We start from the raw sequence: 19,466 nt of genomic DNA, 5'->3' as shown, positions 1-19,466 counted from the left end.
ATCTGACCTCTGATAGACACTTAGGTCAATCCCACTTTGGGGCTTTTGTGAATGATGCTGTTACGAACACATGTGTACAAATAAAGTACACTCAAGTCCCTGATTTTAGTTCTTTGGAGTATATAGCCAAAACTGGTCACTGGACCAGAGTGCCAGGGACTCAGCTGAGGCCAGAATATGTCTGGACTGGAGCAGAATGGCCTGGGAGCATATTAGAAACTTTTGATGAGGCACAAGGAGGATAAAGGGTGCCGGAGTGGCTGAGAGCAGCGTCACCTGAGCGCAGCTCTCTCCCAGTGGGGCTGCCACCCTGCTGCAGCCTAGGACACCGATCCCCTCAACTGCAACACCCACCTGGGCTCACTCCTGACTTTTTTTGCTGGTTCTACCCTTTAAAGGAGCCCTTCTCTGCTACGTGGCCAGCAGAATGAAGCCAACACTCTCCCCGGCCATGCCATGGAAGTCAAGTGGGAGACCCAACAGAGCACAGCACCTTCCCTACTGACTGGACTGACCGGAGGGGGGAAAAAGCACTTCGAGGCACTTCCCAGCTGCCACCCTGGAGTTCTCTGCCCGAACCTCAGCAGGTTATGGACGGTGCTGCCCAAAGGAGGTCGGTGCTTTGAGGAGTCTCGGGAGAATTTCCGCTTCCCTTTCCCAAAAGCCCAGGAAAAAGCTGAAATGAAAACCTCAGGTTGACTCACAACTGTCGATGAGACACACCCGTCTTTGCAAACCAGCTGCTGCCGCTGCCACCATCAGAGCGCAAGACAGCGTTTAAATCAAGCCCATTCTTTTGGGAAACCTTACATAGCCACTCCTCCGCTGCTATTTTTACTTACCCCCAAAGCTGTAAGCAGTAAACTCACACTGGTGATGCATGAAGACGAAGTCCCAGGCATCTATTATGATAGGCAGGATGGGGGGGTTCCTCCCTCAACCGTTTTGAGGGGTGCAGTTGGGTGGAACTGAGTACATTTGCATCATTGTGCAACCCGCACCAACATCCATCTTGGCACTTTCTGACCTCCCAGGGCTGCGCGATGCTGCACCTGGCTGTCCCTGTCCTGGGGCAGCGCAAACCAGAGGGGCAGGCGGGGCCTGGGCGGGCACAGACGCCAGGATGGGTAGCCTGGTGGGGAAGCTCAGAGAGGGGAGAAGTCCCCATCTCCCCCATCCCATCTCAGCCCATGAAGGGAGTTGGGAGGGGAATGCCAATGAGCCCTACAGACAGCCCAAGTGTGGCGCTTTATTACAGAGCCTAAGTGACTGCAAACAGGCCATTATCAAATCTCTTCAGTGACAAAGCTCCGTGTTGAAGGGCACAAATAAAAATAAGTACATTAAGCACAATAAATCACAGGGGCCTGTCGTCGAGACCCATTATCCCTGGGGGATTACGGGGTTGTTCTCCTGCCTGCGCTCAGCTATTGGATCCCGGTTTCCCCCTCATTGTTTTAATATTGCAACCATTACTCTCTACGCCGCCAAGAGCCTGCTGTTTCTCTGTAGTTCTGGGTGGCAAGGGCGTAATTTGTTTTATGATTTCCTTGGGAGGGTAGCTGTTTTATATTCATCTTTAAAAGATACATTCAATAATCGCGGCAATGAGACCCTGCTTAAAAAACAAGACCGGGTCCTGCCATTCCTCCTGAGTCAACATGAGCACAGCGGCGGCCACCCAACCATCACCAGGAGGGCACAGCGGCGGCCACCCAACCATCACCAGGAGGGCCACAGAATCTCTTTGGAGGGTGACGTGCCCAAGGACAGCTTTAGTCTTGCTTCAAAGAGCCACTGATTCATGTGGGAGGCAGCGCAGGCTGGAGGGAGGTGGCAAGGGGCTGGGAGTCAGGAGGTCTGGGTTTTGCCATGATGCTGGGGTGACCTTGGACAAGTCCCCTGATTTTCATCCACAAAATATGCCAATCAGGCCTCATGCCTTTTAAGAGCCCTAAGGATCCTACCTTTAGACAAGATGCAGAGGAGTGTGAAGCACTTTAATAATAATACTTGTATTCCTCCTCTCCCAAATGGATTCCTGCTACATTCATTTTAAGATAGAATTATGCAACCGTCCGAGACACGTCCCACCAGTTCCTTCTGGGATCCATGTAGAAACCTTCCCTTCCGCCCCCTCAGCCCCTGACATGTTGTCTTCCAAGACAGCTCGTTGTAAATTCTGTCAAGACCTCCTCCAGTGTTATCCATCAGGAAGAGAATGGGGGACAGGTCCTGAAGGACAGACTGTGGGGGGCCACTGGCAGGACTGTCCGTTAGGCTCCTCCCCCTCAGAAGTGAACAAGGGAGCAAATCCCCTCGGCTCTTCTGCAAGACGGCAGTGCAGGCGTGGGGACATCAACAGTCCTTTCAGGCATCCCCATTTCAATTACCACATCTGAATCTCGCCACGAAAAGAGCACTTCTCGCAATGTAACGCTTCCAAGTGCAGCAGAGCGCGGGGCGGCGGTGCAGCGAAATTGATCCCGGAACTTCATCGCCCGTGTGAGAGGCAATGACATAAAACCCGCCCGACAGCGCTCCACTCTCAAAATCCTCTATAAAGGCCTCAAATTCAGAAAAGGCAAAAAAAAGTTACAAGCTCTCCCGTGCTAGAAGTGGAGCTGGGTTTTACGGATCATCAAAGCCCATTGAGCAGCCTCTTGGGGGTGAAATACAGAAGATTCCTTCCAACCAAGCGGTGCCTCTGGCTTTGCAAAATTTGGTGTAACAACCCAATAAATACCAAGTGGAGTTAGATATATGGTCGCTTTTAGCTCAGAACTGCAGGTGGCAAGTGGCAAAAGAGGTATTACTGCCTGGAAACATGAGGGCTACGGGACAACCCAGCCGGGTCACGGGGAACCGACCCTCCCAGAAGAACACGGCACGCAAGCAGGGACATGGTCTCATTCTTCTCCTCACCCCAGTGCCCAGCACAGCGCCTGGCACATCACCGATGGCCAGTGCTCTGCGTTCACTGAATGAGGGAGCGGAGGAAAGAATCTGAGCAAACTGACCCTGGCCTCTGCAACCCTCAGAAATCCTGATCCAGTGACGAGAATATGCTAAGACCTGTTTAATGGAGAAGTGGGCTTTCTGTAGCACTTTAGGCATCTCCAAAAAAAAAAACAAAAAAACAAATTCAGACAGCAATCTACTCTACTCTACCACGCTGCATGTAAAAGGAAGGCAGAGAACCAGGTCCTTTCAATGTCACTGGGAGGGTCTGGAGGGTTGTTGTGTTTATTTTGTACCTTTTTTCCCCCTTACAATTGTAAGTGATTAGGAAGAAGCAAAAGAGAAACACCGTCAGAAAACATTCTTAGCCTCTGCCCCTGAGTGAACCTCTTTTGAATATCAAAACACAGCTCATGAAAACAAACCGATAAAGCCAAAATACATTCCCACGCTCTCCATGAAAGATTCAAGAGTTGGGACAGACTTCTCAGGATTTATGCCCAAATGACACCACAGGGCAGCAGTGAGTGGCCATCGAACCAGGATGAGGCAGGTGACCCAGCAGTCCCAGACTCTAAGGGGCAGAGCTCCACCTCTGGATGGGCTCCCCTTCCTTTCTGGTACCGATCGGCTCCTAGTTGCCCCAGATCAGGCAGCTAAAATCAGACATTCAGACATCCCAGAGGACTTTTAATCGAAAAAACTCACAGAACTTATCATGTGTCAAACCCAAATGCTTATTTCATGTCACATATCTGGAATGAAGAGCATCTAACATCTCATGGGGTCTCCAGCCTTCATGAGAGGATATAGACAGGTGACCTTCAACCTATGACAGGGTTATCTTCATGATAAACCCAATGTGGGTGAAAATATCATATGTCAAAAATGCATGGACAATAATACTCCTAACCAATCAACCACCGCAGCTCAGCAACACAGCTGTACAGTACAGCTGTTGACCCCTCTGAGGGAGCCCGATGATTGGAAGCCACGGCTCTATGCTGCTGTCCAGCATCTCAAGAGAAGGGGCGACCCCACATCAACTGGGCAAAGATCCAAATGCCACATTCAAAGTGTGATTTCTAATGAATGCATACAGCTTTCACAGCATCCTCAAATCAAAAACTCCTATTAAACCATCATAAGTCAGAGACATTGCGAGTCGGAGACCAGGTGTGTTCCAGGACACTTTCTAGATTGTGTTTGATGTTTACACTGAAGGTGGGAACGGCTGACAAACTGTGCTTCACAGAGGAAAACCAGCTCTGAGACTATGGCCAGTTAAACTGTGCCCCCCACTCCCAGCACCTCTGTAGAATGTGACATTTTCTGGAAATAGGTCTTTACGGATGTAATCAAGTCAAAATGAGGTCATTAGGGTGGGCCCTGATTCAATGTTACTGGTCTTTGTATAAAAAGGAGAAATGTAAACACAGAGATGTACAGATAGATGGCCAGGGGACAGGAGGGAGGTGTCCACAAGCAAAGGCATGACCAGAACTGCTGGCCAACACCAGAAGCTAGAAGAAGCAAGGAAGGACTCTCACCTGAAGGCACTGACAACCCTGAGACACCTTGATTTTAAATTTCTGGACTCCAGATCTGTGAGACAATAATTTCCTATTGATTTAAACCAACCAGAGGGTGGTACTTGGTAATGGCAGTCATGGGAAACTAACACAAAGAAGTTGAGTCCTTTACCCAAGATGAGTTAGCAAACTTCAACACAGAGATAATAATAAAAAACCAGTTCCTGTCAAAACCTCCGGACCCTGGATCCCATTCTCTCAGGGACTCGACGGCTTTCCAAGAACACAATCCCCAACCAACCCGATCCGCACTGGCACAGGAGGGGATGGATGGTAACACACATATGGATCTCTCGGGCCTTCATCCTCATCCCGTATTAACACATGTACACTTTAATCACATCTTGTAGCAATTAGCTTTTCCAAAGCCTTACCGTTGGAAATTTTTGGATTGCAGGTAAGCAAAAGTTAAATGGGTGATTATGGGTTTTTGACATGAAAAGACTACAATTTGACAAGCAGCAACCTACTCCGCACATCTTTTCAGCTGTGATGTTCCATTACAAACACAGACCAGACAATGAGCACACAAGGCATGTTAAAACAATAATTAATGCAGGAGCGAGAACGATGACAACTTCTTGACGAGGTAGAATAATGGACAGGTTTGTCATCGGCACAGCCTGGAAGGGGGTGTGCTCAGGGTGAGAAGGGAAGTCATTCCGACACAACAGTGGCCTTTCGTGACCGGGTCCACGCACTCACGAAACCCTGCCCTTGCAAAATCTGTTCCCTGAGACACATAAACAGGAAGACAGGGGTGTCTCACACTCAGCAGTACTAGCACCACGAAAGCCCTAGAGAACCACTGGCCACCTAATCCTCTGCTCCATGGAAAGAGTAAAGGGGACCAGCTTAACACGTGCTGTTCAAATCAATGTCAAAGTCCCATCATGGGGCAGCCTTCACGGCAGTCCCCCCAAAAGTCATGGAACCCGTTCTGCAACCAAAGTCCACTCTCCCAGTTTATCAAGGAGGCTGCGACCTGCAGTGGCAACGCCACAATTCCAACGTGGTAGCACAGAGCCTAAAGAAGAAGGTTCAGATTCTCACTATCTGATCCCAAGCATTTTTGGCAAAACCTACAACCAGTTCCTGTCACCGTACCTTGACTTCTTGACACTCCTATTAAAGGAAAAGGTGTTCCCAAACAATAAGCTCTGATTCAAACTGAACAACAGCAGTCGGCACACGGGCTGGTGTGGCGGTAGTGGGTGAGCCAGGAGAACACAGGGCTAGAGAAGAGAGCCTGGGTCTGATTGACAGGACTTCAACATCTTAATCTTCCTGTTGAACATGTTGGAACTCTGTGCCTAAACACCCTGTCCCACTCTACCCATAATGCACAGAGGACTCACCCCCTTATCCAACCCACTCCAGGGATGTGACATAGGATCTTGAACCTAACACAGAAGGCAGAGCCAAGGGAGGGAGCAGTACCGGGAACCTGGATTCAACCCTGCCTGATGCTTCCCTCTATTTTCAGTTACTTGAGCAGATAAAGATGACTTGTTATTGATGTTACTCAACATGAGTATGAATTAAGTTCCTATCATTTATGCCTCAGACAGTTCTTAATGAGTTTGTAAATACTCTGGTATACACAATCACACGTCTAAATATATGTGTAAAGTTTCACCAAAATTTAAAGTGTGTTCTCATTTTCCTGAATCCCCATATAATTTGAAGGATCCTTAATCAGGAATGCAATCTATGAGCTGTAGGAGAGACTGATGTCTCTGAAATTCTATGGATACAAATCTTTAGGCAAATAAAGGTCTAGGACAAAAACAACTTAAAACTACTTGGTAATTTTACTTCAGTATGTTGGGGAAAGTATATAGGATATTGGTCTTCAAGCTTTTCTTATTCTGAAATTTGAAAAACTTGTACCATCTTGCCTGTTCTTAGGCTAACATCTAAAGTTTTCATCAAACACTAAATAATTTCTAAGGATATAATTTTGAGCACATGGTAAACATTAACATTTTAAAATAAAACTCCCACATCATATTTTTAAATGGAATCTAGCAATCTGATATCCATCATTCACTTTAAAAATTCAAGCGCAAGTTATTTTTTAAGTATTCAAAAATTTATAGTACTTCTTATCATGAGAAAGGGACCCAAATTCCCTGTTTGTAGCACCTAGTTCAGCAGGTAAAAGAAACAGGGGAAGGAGCAGCCCTGTGGAAGAGAAGGTTCTCGTATTGCAATTTCAATAGTCCCTTTCTTTGGCACCCTTCTTGATAATTTTTATACCCAGAACAACACACCAATGTAAGATTAGTTTGAGGCAAGTGATGTACCTTTATAAATTAGGAAAGGAAACTAGGAGAAGAACCACGGAGTAGATAGGGGGTGGTCTCAGGATGGTCCATGTCAGGATGGGCATGCATGTGAGGCTGAAGATCTAGAAGTTGATTTCCTTAAAAGTTTTCATACCTGTGTATTCCCTGGTCCAACGTCAAGAATCACCATATTTCAAAATCAAGATACCTGGGTTAGAAAATAACAGGACAAAGATGAAAAGCCAATAACCTGGAGACAGAACTGGGTTAGGGTCTCCAGCTTTATCATTTCAGCAAATAACAATCTCTCCAACCCTCAGTTTCCTTCATTACCTCTAAAATCAAAGTGCTCAGTTCAGGGGGTTGTAGTGGGGACCAGAAGGCATCATGCATGTAAAGGACGTCCCACAAGCACATAAGTAGCATTCAACAAATGGTAGCTGTAATTACTACCAGGATCACTCGGTATTCCTAGCAGCTAAGGCAGAGCCACTTCCTACCTTTCATAGTTTCTCATCTCTTTACCTGTCAGAGCCCAAACTTCCTATGAGAGAAAAGAGCAAGTGAACATAAGACTCCTGGAAAATGGTCTCAGGTGACTAGTGGGCAAGCATGCCATTTGCCTCCTTATTTTACACAATAAGGGGTCAGACATGGTGACAAAGCTCTAAATAACAGCAACTACAACAGTGAACACTACTGAGTGCGTCTTCAACAGTACACACACATGAACAGATTTAATGAGATCAAAAGGGCTATGTTTCCACAGGATTCATGGACAAACTCAAGCAGAAGGAAGGGGAAACAAAATGGCAAAAGCTATAACCAGAGAAAGCATCTCCTGCTTCCCCTGGACCACCTCTGGAGAAGCAGCAGGGTGTCATGACCCACACAACCAACGCCTCATGCCACGGCAAGCTGATAAAGTTCTGTCAGTGCCTGGGTCACACAAACCCTCCAACAGGCACAGGACTCCTCTGCCACAGCTCTGTGATTTGCTGAGCAAACTTATTCATGCAGTACCCATGCCTGGCTTACAAGGGCAGTGCAATAAAAACCCAAATGGACCTCAGAAATATCAGAGGCAGTACTAAATATTCTGACATAAGTATGTGTGTGTTTGTGCATGGAGTCTTTGGACGCTGCTGCTAAGCTTCTACACAAATTCACCCAATCCTTCAGAGCCACTCCCCAGAACCGTCTGATATTTCTCAATCAATTATAACTGGCATCCTGTATCTGGTTCTTTAAGAAATGTCAAATGGTATTAAACCTACTAAACAGAAGCCCTGGTCAAAGCATCCATCAGCACCCAAGGATCAAGCCAGAGTCAAATGCTTGAGGGAGGGAAGAGGAAGGAAAGGTACCAATGATCTTCTAGTCACCCTCCCCCTCACGTCAGCACACTGCCCTGAAGGGTTTGTGTGAAGACACACCCAGGTATGGCAGGACCGTGTCCCCACCTCAGCTCCATCACCACCACCAGGTTTCCGGAGAGCATCAATGCAGGCCAGGAGAAGCAATAGCCACTCCAGTTCTTGGTGGCAGGGCAAGGGAGGAATTCATTCTTTAGATTCAAGAATACCTTGAGAAGCAAATTCCCGCCACCTCACCTACAGCATCCCCGACACTAAGCCAGAAAAGGTTACAATACACCTGGCCCATAACGACTACGAAATCCAAAGCAACCACCATTGCTGCTCTTAAAAGAAAGAGCACATCCCAGGTACAGGGTGCACCTGAAGATGCTGAGTTCTGACATCTTTCCTGAAAGGCAAGATGTAGCCAAGTCAAAGATGTCGGCAGACAGCACAGCCAGGGCAGCAGCAGGAGTCAGGGTAAGGGACCCAGCCACCCAGTACCCAGTAGCAGGAAATGCCCGGAGGAAGGACTGTCTACGGCCTGAGCTGGTTCTGAAGGGAAAACAGGAATGTCCCAGCCAGAGAAATAAGGAAAGGGTGAGCAAGCAGGATGAGAGGTATGTGCATAGCTCGAAGGGTTCAAGGGCAAGAAATCCAGTAAGGGAGAAAACTAAGGATTTAGGGATTGGTGGTGCCTGAGATGGGGGTGGTGGAGGGGTGACAAGGAGGCTAAGGCAGGGGCGGATTGAGAACAAGCTTTGCGCATCCTGATGAGAAAGGTGGATGTGTTCCAGTGGCTGATTGTGAGGGAATAAGGGTAAGTACACAGAACTGTCTTCAAAAACACTCTTTCCTTAAAGATGAGAAATGATGACTCTCTCTCTCTAAGTGACTGGACCATCCTGTTTGAAAGCTCTTGTTATCCAGAATGACTGACTACCATTTCCAAAGCCTGTACTATCATCTGGCAGCGAGCGGCAGAGAAGCACTGGCAGTCTTGGGGCCAAGGCACAGACCCCATTTCTAAGGTGAGCCCAGATATGAGAGCTCTGAGCATTTTGCTCAAAGCTCTCCACAGTTGTGTTGGGAGCCACTCATGAGGAAAAGGCAAATTTTCACTCTTACATCCCATATTGGGTATCATCCAAGATTAGGGAAACGGTTGTTGTACAAAACTCTGGGCACATTTCGACAACCCCCGCCTCCCCAGGAAGAGAGTGTACTTCACCAAAGCCCCATCCCCAGCCCAGCCAGAGGAGAAAGTGCTATTTTAAGAACTCCTGGTTAGGTCACAAGTGGACTTTATTCCAATGAGGTCACTTTTCAGTGCACAATGAAAATCATCTCAGACTTCAGATGCTCATGAGCCTATGATTTATATGGAGGAAAAAATTCAGGAGATTCTGTCCACTGTGTCCTATGCAACAGTTATAGCCCAGAAGCCCTGAGAATGTCATATATTGCTATGGTCTGAGTAGGGCCCCTCCAAAAGCTCATACATTGGAACCTTAATTCTTCAGTGTACCAATGTCAGGAGGCAGGCAGCGTCTGGATCATGGTGGGTGCGCTCCTGAGTGGATTAATACTTTTCTCATGTAAGTGAGTTCAGACTTTCACAGAACTGGGGTTTGACCTCCCTCTTCTCTTTCTACAAACTCCTGCTAAACCTCTGCCTTCCACCATCCACTGAAGCAGCACAAGGCCCTCACCAGAAGCCAAGCAGATGATGGTGCATATGCTTTTGAATTTCCCAACCTCCAGAACTCTAAGTCAAAATAAACCTCTTCTTATAAGTTATCCAATCTTGGGTATTTCCTTATAGCAGCAGAACACAGACTAAGACATCAATGAACTGGTGCAAAGTCCCGTCCAGTGGCGTCTCAGCCTCCATCTCTCCCTACTCCAATCTGTCCCCAGCACTGTCCTTCATCTTCCTATAAGACAGCTTTCAATACACCCTCACCCTGATCAAAAGTTACTCTACCTTTCCAATTCCCACAGCCCTAACCTAGACTCCCAAGTTCATCTGCTAACAGAAACCCGGACTACTGGATGAATGAGGGAGCTCCACACCTCTATTCCTGCTGTGCAGTAGGAACCTGCATATTGCAAGGGCTTGGTAAACATTGGCTTGGCCAGTGAGAGAACACCATAAAGATACAGTGTCACAGAGCCTATGGTCAGAAAGGAAAGACTACAACCAGACAGGGATGAGAGAGAGGATAGTGGGCTTGCTCCAGCAAAGGCAGGACAGCATCAAGGTCACTAAAGCGGGAAGGCAAGGGGCTTTGCTAGGCAACAGCCAATAAGCCTGGGGCGGGGTCATCCCTGAGATACTAGACCACAGCCAATAGGCTAGGAGTGGAGGAGTCAGGGGCGGGGTCAGCTCTGAGACATGCAGAACAGGGGAAGTCAGAGTCCTTCTCCTTGCTTCATACTCACAGGCGCGAGCCTGGGGCAAGCCTCAGCTTCCACACCTGGGAAGTAGGAAAGTAAGATCCTCAGCTCACAGGGATTCTGTAAGGATGAGATGACTTTAAGTGATCAAATGGAGGCATTGCCCGACACAAAGCAAGCACCCAAGAAGGCGCTTTTGCCTGTGGAACAGATGAATGTGTGGAAGAGGAGGGGAGGGGCTGAGGACACGCCTGGAAGGTAAGGGTGCCTTGTGGAAGCCTCGGTAGGGAGCCTGGGCCACTGGCCTCGGGATAATTCTCTTTACGGCCCTGGCCTTAGTGTCCACCGCTGTAAAATGCAGGGGTTGGTCTGAAGGGCTCAGAGTTCTCCTCGGGGCTTGGTGGTATCTCAGCACAGCAAAGCCATCCGCGAGAGCTGGTGACACCTGAAACCCAGGTGGGGGACCTGAAACCCAGGTGGGGGACCGGAAACCCAGGTGGGGGCATAACAGAGAAGGGGGTGAAAAAACCAACGTGGCAGAGAAGGGCTCTGCCCTCGCTCCATTCCCAGGCCCACCCCACCCTCCTCACACAGAGACCAGCAGGAAGGGACCACCGCACCCGCCACATGCATCATTGCCAGCACTGAAAAGACCACCTTCCGCAGTCACCTGAGGCCTGTGGCTCTGCAAATGCTTCCCAAGGCCTTTCCAAGACATCATGGCATGTACAGGCTCCAGAGCATGCCCACTCTTCTCATTCCAGACAAGCCAGGATCCCTCCCAACCCGGAGGAGAGAAAACTCAGGGTTGTTTTGCTATTGTACTTTGCTTGCTTTCTCCCACAAAGCCGTCCATGTCAGAACAGCAACAATGGTCACTCACAGAATTCAGTTTGTGGATATGAAATGTCCTTCCTATTTTTAAAATGCAAGCTTCCTGGAGTGGCCTCAAGGAGTCCAAGTCTATGCTGATATCACCACTTAAATCTACTGTCATTCTGTAATTCGCCCACCTCTCCCTTACCCTACTGTCTTTGTGAAAAAGCTACTATTCACTCCTTCAACACACCATTCAGAGCGGACACAATTACCTATTTAATGCAGACCTACTAAGCACCAGGCAGCACCCCACCTGTCACTCTGCCTGCTCCTCCTGTGGTTCCTGAAGCAACCATTAAATGCCATTTTCAGGGCTGGGGGTGTGGCTCAAGCGGTAGCACGCTCGCCTGGCATGCGTGCGGCCCGGGTTCGATCCTCAGCACCACATACAAACAAAGATGTTGTGTCCGCCAAAAGCTAAAAAATAAATATTAAAATATTCATTCTCTCTCTCTCTCTTAAAAAAAAAAAAAAAAAAAAATTTAAAAAATGCCATTTTCAGATGAGAGCTGATGTCTGTCAACCAGGCTGGGATGCAAATAGTGCTGGTTTATTACAACCTGCACAATTTTCTGGAAACTAAAAGGGGTAATGGATGGTTTCCAGTTAGTTACAATAATGTCAACCTTACTCAATAATAATAAATATGTGTCTCGTGTATCCAAGGCAGCTGAAGCAATTCCTAACCACAGAATGAACACTCAGGAGTCCAGGATTCCCTGTTAAATATAAATTTCAAAAAAAGAAGAAAGAAATCTCCACGTGCCCATATTCTGCTATAAATCCTCCTAAATTCTAATGCTATGGTGGAAAGCTGGGAAGATCAGCCGGGCCCCTTCTTCCCAATTGGCCTTCATAATTCAGAAAAGGACTGTGTTAAGAGCAAAGCTCTCCTAGTAGTGAGGGCTCCATTTCCATCTGTGTCTACTGCCTGTCCTAAGCACAGTCCATAATGTGACAAGAGAGGCTCAAATTATAGGTAAGATTGCACTTTCAATTCCAGCACCAGCCTGTGATTACCTACAACTCCAGATTGCCCAAAATTACCTCTGGAGCCTTAAACGCCTCCATCTTATTCCATTTCTAGACCAAATTCTTTTTATTTTTTTTTTTGGGGGGGGGGGAAATTTCCATAAGAGATAAGGAACCAAAATAATAATAATAATAATAATAATAAAGTTTTATAAGCCCTAGACAGTTCCATTAAGTGAGAGAAGAACCAGTGGACACTCATGAATGCTATTTTATTTTTACATGTCTCATCCACGCCCCCACTACTTTAGCTGCAACAAAATGATTTCCATGTCTTCATTGTTATGAAGACTCTGAATCCTGGAAATTCTTACCTAATTTACTTTTAAACTGTTTCTATTTTTGAAATATTCTTAGAAGTATAATGTGACAGTGGGTGAGGGACTCCTGTACATAGGGAGTTATGATTTTTCCCTCCAGGAAGAATACAGTTAAATAATCAATCCACCAAGAATAAGTGACTCCATGTGACAGTTTAGCAGTTGTGACTGTTTATATTTCCTGTACTTCTTCCTATAAAAGTTCTCATCAGTAGATGAATGTATTGGGTTATATCTTAAAAAAAAAAAAAAAAGATTTCAGTTTATGTCTAAAAAGTCCTTGGTTGTAACAAACAGGTGAGGCTCCCCAAAGTGTCCATCATGATTATGTTAATCAAATAATTTCAAATACAATAAAGGAACTAGCTATTAAAAGGAGGCTTGCAATAAATCCCTTTTGTAAAACAAAAATCCTTTTGTCCTCAAATAATTACTTCTCTTAAATTACTTGGTTTTAAAATCAGATTTCATATGCCAATTCTCTTAAAATAGAGAACTGGCTCACTTAGCTTCAATATTGAAATAATAATGCAACACACCTAACATTTACATTGTACTTATTCCAGATCTCCTCCTCCTAATGGACAATGCCCTCCACCCCCAGGAGGCCAGTGGTGGTCAAGAGCCTCTTAGAAGCAACTCACAAATTTGGAGGCTCAGAAACAAGCCATTTGCACTTTTCCTGACTGTCCTTGGTCACAATTGTTCTTCTGCTCTATTTTTCTTCATAAGATCTCTGCCTTCATATTTACCCAACAGCTCCCCTACAAGGTCAAAAGGAAGGGATTCCCTTTCCAAGTTGCCGTCCAGGCTTCAGCAAAATCTTGAAGGATCAACTCAGTTTGTATCCACTTAATTTTGAAACAATAGAAACGGGTCAACTTCTAAAGCACTTGGTTCTCAAGTGGCAACTTAGGAACAGTGCAACATTCCAGGATCAACAGGTTTCCACAGTATGAGGTAAGCAGGCAGGGCTAGCAGTGTAGGTGGAAATGCCTCCTGTATGGGAGGGGTTGCAATGCAGTCTGCACTATGCAGAGTCTAAGGCCAACACAGCAAAGACTGCAGTTCTGTTCATTGGCGGTGCCTTCTGGCCATGTTTTATATTTCAAGATAAAGTACATCTTTGAACTGGCCAGGCCTCTTCCCATTTCACAGCCAGTAAGCTAAAACCCTAAGGAGTAGTCTGAGCTTGGTCACTAACTGGCTCAGGTGAGCCCTTTCCCTCACTTGGCGTCTAAATTCCTAGTTAGTAGATAAATAATGCTTTACTTATTGAGACAGTGCCTGAAAAATCCAGAGATGTCAAGAAGCATTCTAAGGCCACAGAGCAAGTTAGCATAGGATGAAGCAAGACCAGTCCCCAGATCTCCTGATTTTACTTAAACCACCCTGTCTTCTACTCTACAAAGGGGCAAAGGCAAGCATGAGAGCAAGAGCACTTTCAACTTTTACCACCTCTGTCCTTCTGGCTCCTGTTTCTGAAAATATACTTGATCCTGGAGACCACCACTGTAACTACGATTTTCCATTACCTCTAATATACTCCAGGAAATTACAGCATTGCCTATATTCCTCACCATATATGGTCAGCCCTCTAGATTACTGGGTTCTGGGGTTCTGCATGTCAGGATCCAACTACCTCAGATGGAAAATCATTCAGGAAAAGAACTTTATCTATACAGAACATGTTGACTTTTTTTTTCTTGTCATTGTTGCCTAAACAACACATTATAACAACTATTTACATAGCATTTACATTGTATTAGGTATTTTAAGAAATCTAGAGATGATTTAAAGTATATGGGAGAACTGCAAAGATTAGATGCAAATACTATGACATTAAAAAAGCAACCTGGTCATATGTGGATCTTAGCATCTGCAGAGGCATCCTAGAAGCAAACCCTACAGATGCTAAGGCTAAGGGATGGATGACTATAGTTCCCCATCCCACAAAACACGCACACATACACACTTCTATTCTCAATATTATAAATCTCTTCCTTTCCAACAGCAAAGAAACTTTAGGCCAGAAATTAAATGATTATAACACAAGAATCTGTTCAAGTGTTAAATGCAACCACAACTCCATCCAGAAACAAATTTGACAAAATGGAATTTGTTCTTTTCATACTATATCATTTGTCAAGTTACATTGTCATTTTTCCCACTGCTGCTTAATCACATAATGAAAATCCCACATGTAATTCATGTACACAAGAGGGTAGACTTAGGGTTGATGGGGACCCCTTGTCTGCATTGCTAATAGTTTTTGAAAGAACAGGCAAAATGCTATATGTAGAAGGACAATGGATCCCCCCCCCAAAAGGAAAGAAATAGAAAAATCTTTTTCTGTATTTAATAACAATGTGGGATAATCAACTAGTATTCTGGGATCTTATCCAGCAACCATTTTTGCCACCATTTGAATCCATAGAGCATGAAGCTGTAACACAGTGCTTAGCAGAGAATTCTATCAAAGTATTGCCCTTCTAGCACCAAGCTTGCCTTTTCTGGAACATTTCACCTTTTAGTCACACTAACTACTGAGTACTCTCCATATACACCAGACACATTGAAGTTCTTATGCTGCCTGTCTACCTGGGACTCACTTCCTTCCAACTATCCCTGCAAGCTCAAAGTCATTCTTTGAACAAACCTGCATGCTAGTACTTAGCTTACAGCAATAGCTAACTGTCTGCCTCCCCTAAAAGACTAGAAGCTAAATGCAGAACCTCTATGACCACAGTATAGCACATGGCACCTGCCACAGTGTAAATGTTCACTTAATGTTAAATTAAAAGGAGAAATGTCTTCTAAAATATATGTAACACACTGGCTTCGGCCTATCACTCACTCATCAGATGTCAATGTCACAAAGAGATGCTGAGTACCTCTCAATGTCAAATACTCCAGAGTGGAGCAGGGAGACCTCATCAACACTAGCAGATTCTGTGAGGTAGCTGTATCCCCAAGGTGCATCAATGGCAGGTGCCTTGAGCTTTCAGTCCCTTGGGTCACATGCCCAAAAGCCTGTATTGCTCCCTCTTCTCAGAGAATCTCTGGCCACAAAGATACCTTCACCTTGATCATGGACCCCAACAAAAGCCAGCATGTTGCCTCGCCATTTCTGTACCTCTTCAGCCTCTCCTGTCTCAAATTCACAAGACTTCAGTCATGCCTTAGACCACAGTATATATGCCTCCAGGATCAATCTTCACTAGTCAGGGCTCAATGGCAAATGCATTGGTATTTTCCCATTCCAATCTCTTACCCCTTGGCTATACTGCACCTACGAGAATCAACCTACAAAGCCTAATAGTAGAAATAAAGCTTTATGCTGACCATTTTTCCTACACCACGATAATAGCTCCCCTTAAACTACCTATGTGCTATACAGATGAGCAAAGGGTCACAAACACAGTCTAACAGATTTCAGAGTTCAAGGAAATGAAATAACTCATGCAGGTTTGCAGGCCCCACACAGTCTACTTATACATGTTGAGTTGGACCTTTTAGAATGCTGTAAGACCGAAGTCTTGATGGCATTTGCCTTTTTTATGTCAGTATTCTGAAATGAGCAGTTATTTCTAGATTCTACCTCTTACCTTTCATGTCTTCCCACCTCTGGGGTCAGCTTTGATAAAAAGCAGTTATTGTGGGAAGGCGGGGGCAAGAGGGCTTTGTTCTTCAGGGAACCAATTATCTTCTAATTCTGCTGTAAGAATCAGACACTAATGATTTAATACTGTTAAAAGTACAGAACACATCTCAGAGAAAAGTGCAACCGCACCACCAAATGTTAACACCTGCATAAGATGCGTACTTATAAAAACAGGACAACAAGAAAGTTTTAAGTGTGATAGAGTTAATTTTAGGGATGTTTTGAAACAGTGTGATTTTATGAAGACTGTGTGGGGTATGCGGTCAAAAACCTGTAAGGGGAACTTCTGATTACAAATAGGAAATTTAAAATTGGCATGGTTAAATGTCCAAAGGGTAGAGTTTGCAGGAGCATCCATCTTCCCAAAACGCATAGCCCTTATATACTTAGAAGCAATAAATGAGTCTTTCAGAATTTCACAAAACACTTTGCAGTTAACTAGTTCTAAGTTGTACAAATGACACTTTAGATGTGAGAGGCCTATTGTTGAAGCATTCGGAATCCATTCATTAGTGCAACCGCCTGTTGGGTACCGAAAAGTCAGGTTCATGAGCTCTAAAAGATAAGCTACAGTGCTTTGTAACATCAGGCCTTGTGCTTTCTTCATTGGCCGTGGAATAGAAAACTAGTCCCCTCTAGTGTCCTGTAGGTGGCTGAAGGATGGAGACACTACAGGACCCGCCCTCCTGCCTTCCATATCAACTTCAGGAATCGAAAACCAAGGGAACCCTTGACAACCTTCCCAAGAGACAGAAACACTTCCAAAACCGATGACAAGATAAAAAAAACAAAACAAACAAAAAAAACCCTTCATTTCATTTCTAAGACCCTTCCAGTTGTAGTTGAAAGTGAAAGGAATCTGCATTTGCTTGCATCAAAACCTTGCCCAAAAAGGAGCCCATTCTTTCAGCAAAGAGGACCTACACTCACTGGCAGCTACTGCTCACCCTAGATCCGTAGGATCCTTAGAAACCTCTCTATTCTACTAGGGGGATTTGTTGCCACAAAGATCTAAATGGTTTGCTTCCTTCCTGGAATGGAATTAACAGGGCCAGGCTTGATAAATACGTGTTCTCCTCAAGCAATTTTCACTAAAGTAGAGCACTCTTGAAAACTAGAGGTACTTAAGAGATGTGTGAAAACCTAAAGCAGGTTTCTTTAGCTCCCCCCCACACCCAGCGAGGCCCAGGCATGCCAGAGAGTAATTCATTCATGTCACCCATTTGTGAGAGACGAAAAAGAAACCACCACTGTTCTTTTCCGAATTTAGAACCTGCCCTTATCTTCAGTCTATCAAAGCTGATCCTGAGGTGGGAAGACAGGAGAGGTGAGGAGGAAAATTAGCCTGGGGTGACTGCCTCCACGAGTGAATAAGCACTTTGGGTCTCCACCTGTATCAGAGAGAGGAGGATCTGCATTTAGGTGATGCAGAAGGACGCCCCCACCTGCCCCCACCATGAATCCCCTTGAAGGAAGCAGGAGCCCGGGTTCTCTCTCTTGGGGCACTTATGTAAGACCCTGTAAAACTTCCTGTGACATTCACAGAAAATGTAAGCCGCTATTTTGCTCCCTCAGGAGATCATTTTAATGGACTGAGTGACAAAATTCACGGATTCGGAATTCAGCAGAAACCTGCTCAACCGAAGTACATCAGCACAGGGACAGGAAAAAATCCATCCCCATTAAACAGGGTCACCCGGGGGATGAATTGAGTGTGTGAGAGACAATCTGTTCCTTCCGAAGTGACCCATTTAAAATCTGATGGTTCCTTGGGAAGCGCATAGGTTTAATAAATTTGAAACAGGCAAGGACAGGCTTGTAAAACCAGGTCCTTTAAAAGGAACATTTAAAAGAAGATAATAATGCAATGAACAAAATAACTGAAGGATGCACAAACTTTGGAATCCTCACTCCAACCTTCAAGCAGTGACATTTCCAAGAATGCCTGGGCCAGTATACATTGATCACTCCTTACAAGAAGCTTTGTCTAGCACAACTGACAAAGCTCCTTGAGTTTTCGCCTACAGATGCTGTTGCCAACCACACACTCTATCCTAAAAAGGGACTTGCAAGCTGTGACTGCTCACCACCAAATTGGCCTCTCTGCAACAAGAAGCAAACAAAAGTTTATAGCATCACACCAGGAAAGATAGGTGAGGAGCACAAAGTGGGACCTGTCCAAACACAACAGACTCCCCAAAGCACAGGTGCTCAACCAACAAGCCCAGGCAGGGGGCCACAGGGCCACATCACCTCACGCTGTTAAAGGGAAACTTCCTGGCTTGCTCCCCTGCCTGGGAGCCTGGCAGGCCCTGAGGGAGTCCAGTACATCAGAGACTAGGGTCTTCCACCTCCAGCCTCTCCATTGCTCCCAGCCCAAGCCACAGAGGGTTTGACGGCCCGCCTTCCTCTCCGCTGGCATCCCAAGCACAGTGGGTACCAGCCACAGGTTCAGAGAACTTGTCCAGCGTTGCTCACCAGAGCGCCCCCGCGGCGGCTCACTAGCCTCCCAGAGCTCTTACCTTGGCCGTGACTGCCCCCAAGCAGAGGGAGACCGCGGAAGAGCTGGGTGGCGTGGAGATGCTGCCGCCTACGAGGAGCAGGGAGTCCAAGTCCGGGTCCAGGCAGGTGCTGCCCGAGTCCCAGCAGCGGCGCCAAGAGCCGACTTTGGGACAGCCCTGGGCTCCAAACGCGACAGGAAAGGTCCGGATTGCCCAGGCTGAGCACTGTCCCTTCCTCTTCCTCCCGGGCCGCTGCCTGGAGCTGCTTTCTGCCCGGAGGACTCTTCCAAGCCAGGGGCGCCCCGCATGAGCTGGGGCCTGGGTCCGCTGCCGGGGCGGGCTCCACCTCTCGCTCGCCCCGCTTCGCCCCTTCAGGGCAGGGCCTGCCCGCAGCCGACAGGGTGAGGCGAGCGCAGCCGCGCCCCCAGCTTCGGCCGCCCCGGCTCCAGCGCAGCGGCGGGGCAGAGG

The 19,466-nt window shown here is 46.3% G+C and overlaps 1 protein-coding gene across 3 annotated transcripts in view; it reads right to left on the bottom strand.

The window, feature by feature from the left end:
* Positions 1–19,460, bottom strand: part of Large1 (LARGE xylosyl- and glucuronyltransferase 1) — a 487,150-nt gene extending 467,690 nt beyond the window's left edge. For all 3 annotated transcript variants that reach the window (XM_048802422.1, XM_048802409.1, XM_048802417.1), the window contains exon 1: positions 19,020–19,460. The gene's annotated coding sequence lies outside the window, so the exon portion shown is untranslated. The remainder of the gene's footprint in view (positions 1–19,019) is intronic.
* Between the last annotated feature and the right edge of the window lie 6 nt (positions 19,461–19,466).

Source organism: Marmota marmota, unplaced genomic scaffold (assembly GCF_001458135.2).
Source record: "Marmota marmota marmota unplaced genomic scaffold, marMar, whole genome shotgun sequence".
NCBI lineage: Eukaryota > Metazoa > Chordata > Mammalia > Rodentia > Sciuridae > Marmota > Marmota marmota.
Note: the sequence above shows the minus strand (reverse complement) of the source record. Positions and strands in the feature narration are given on the sequence as shown.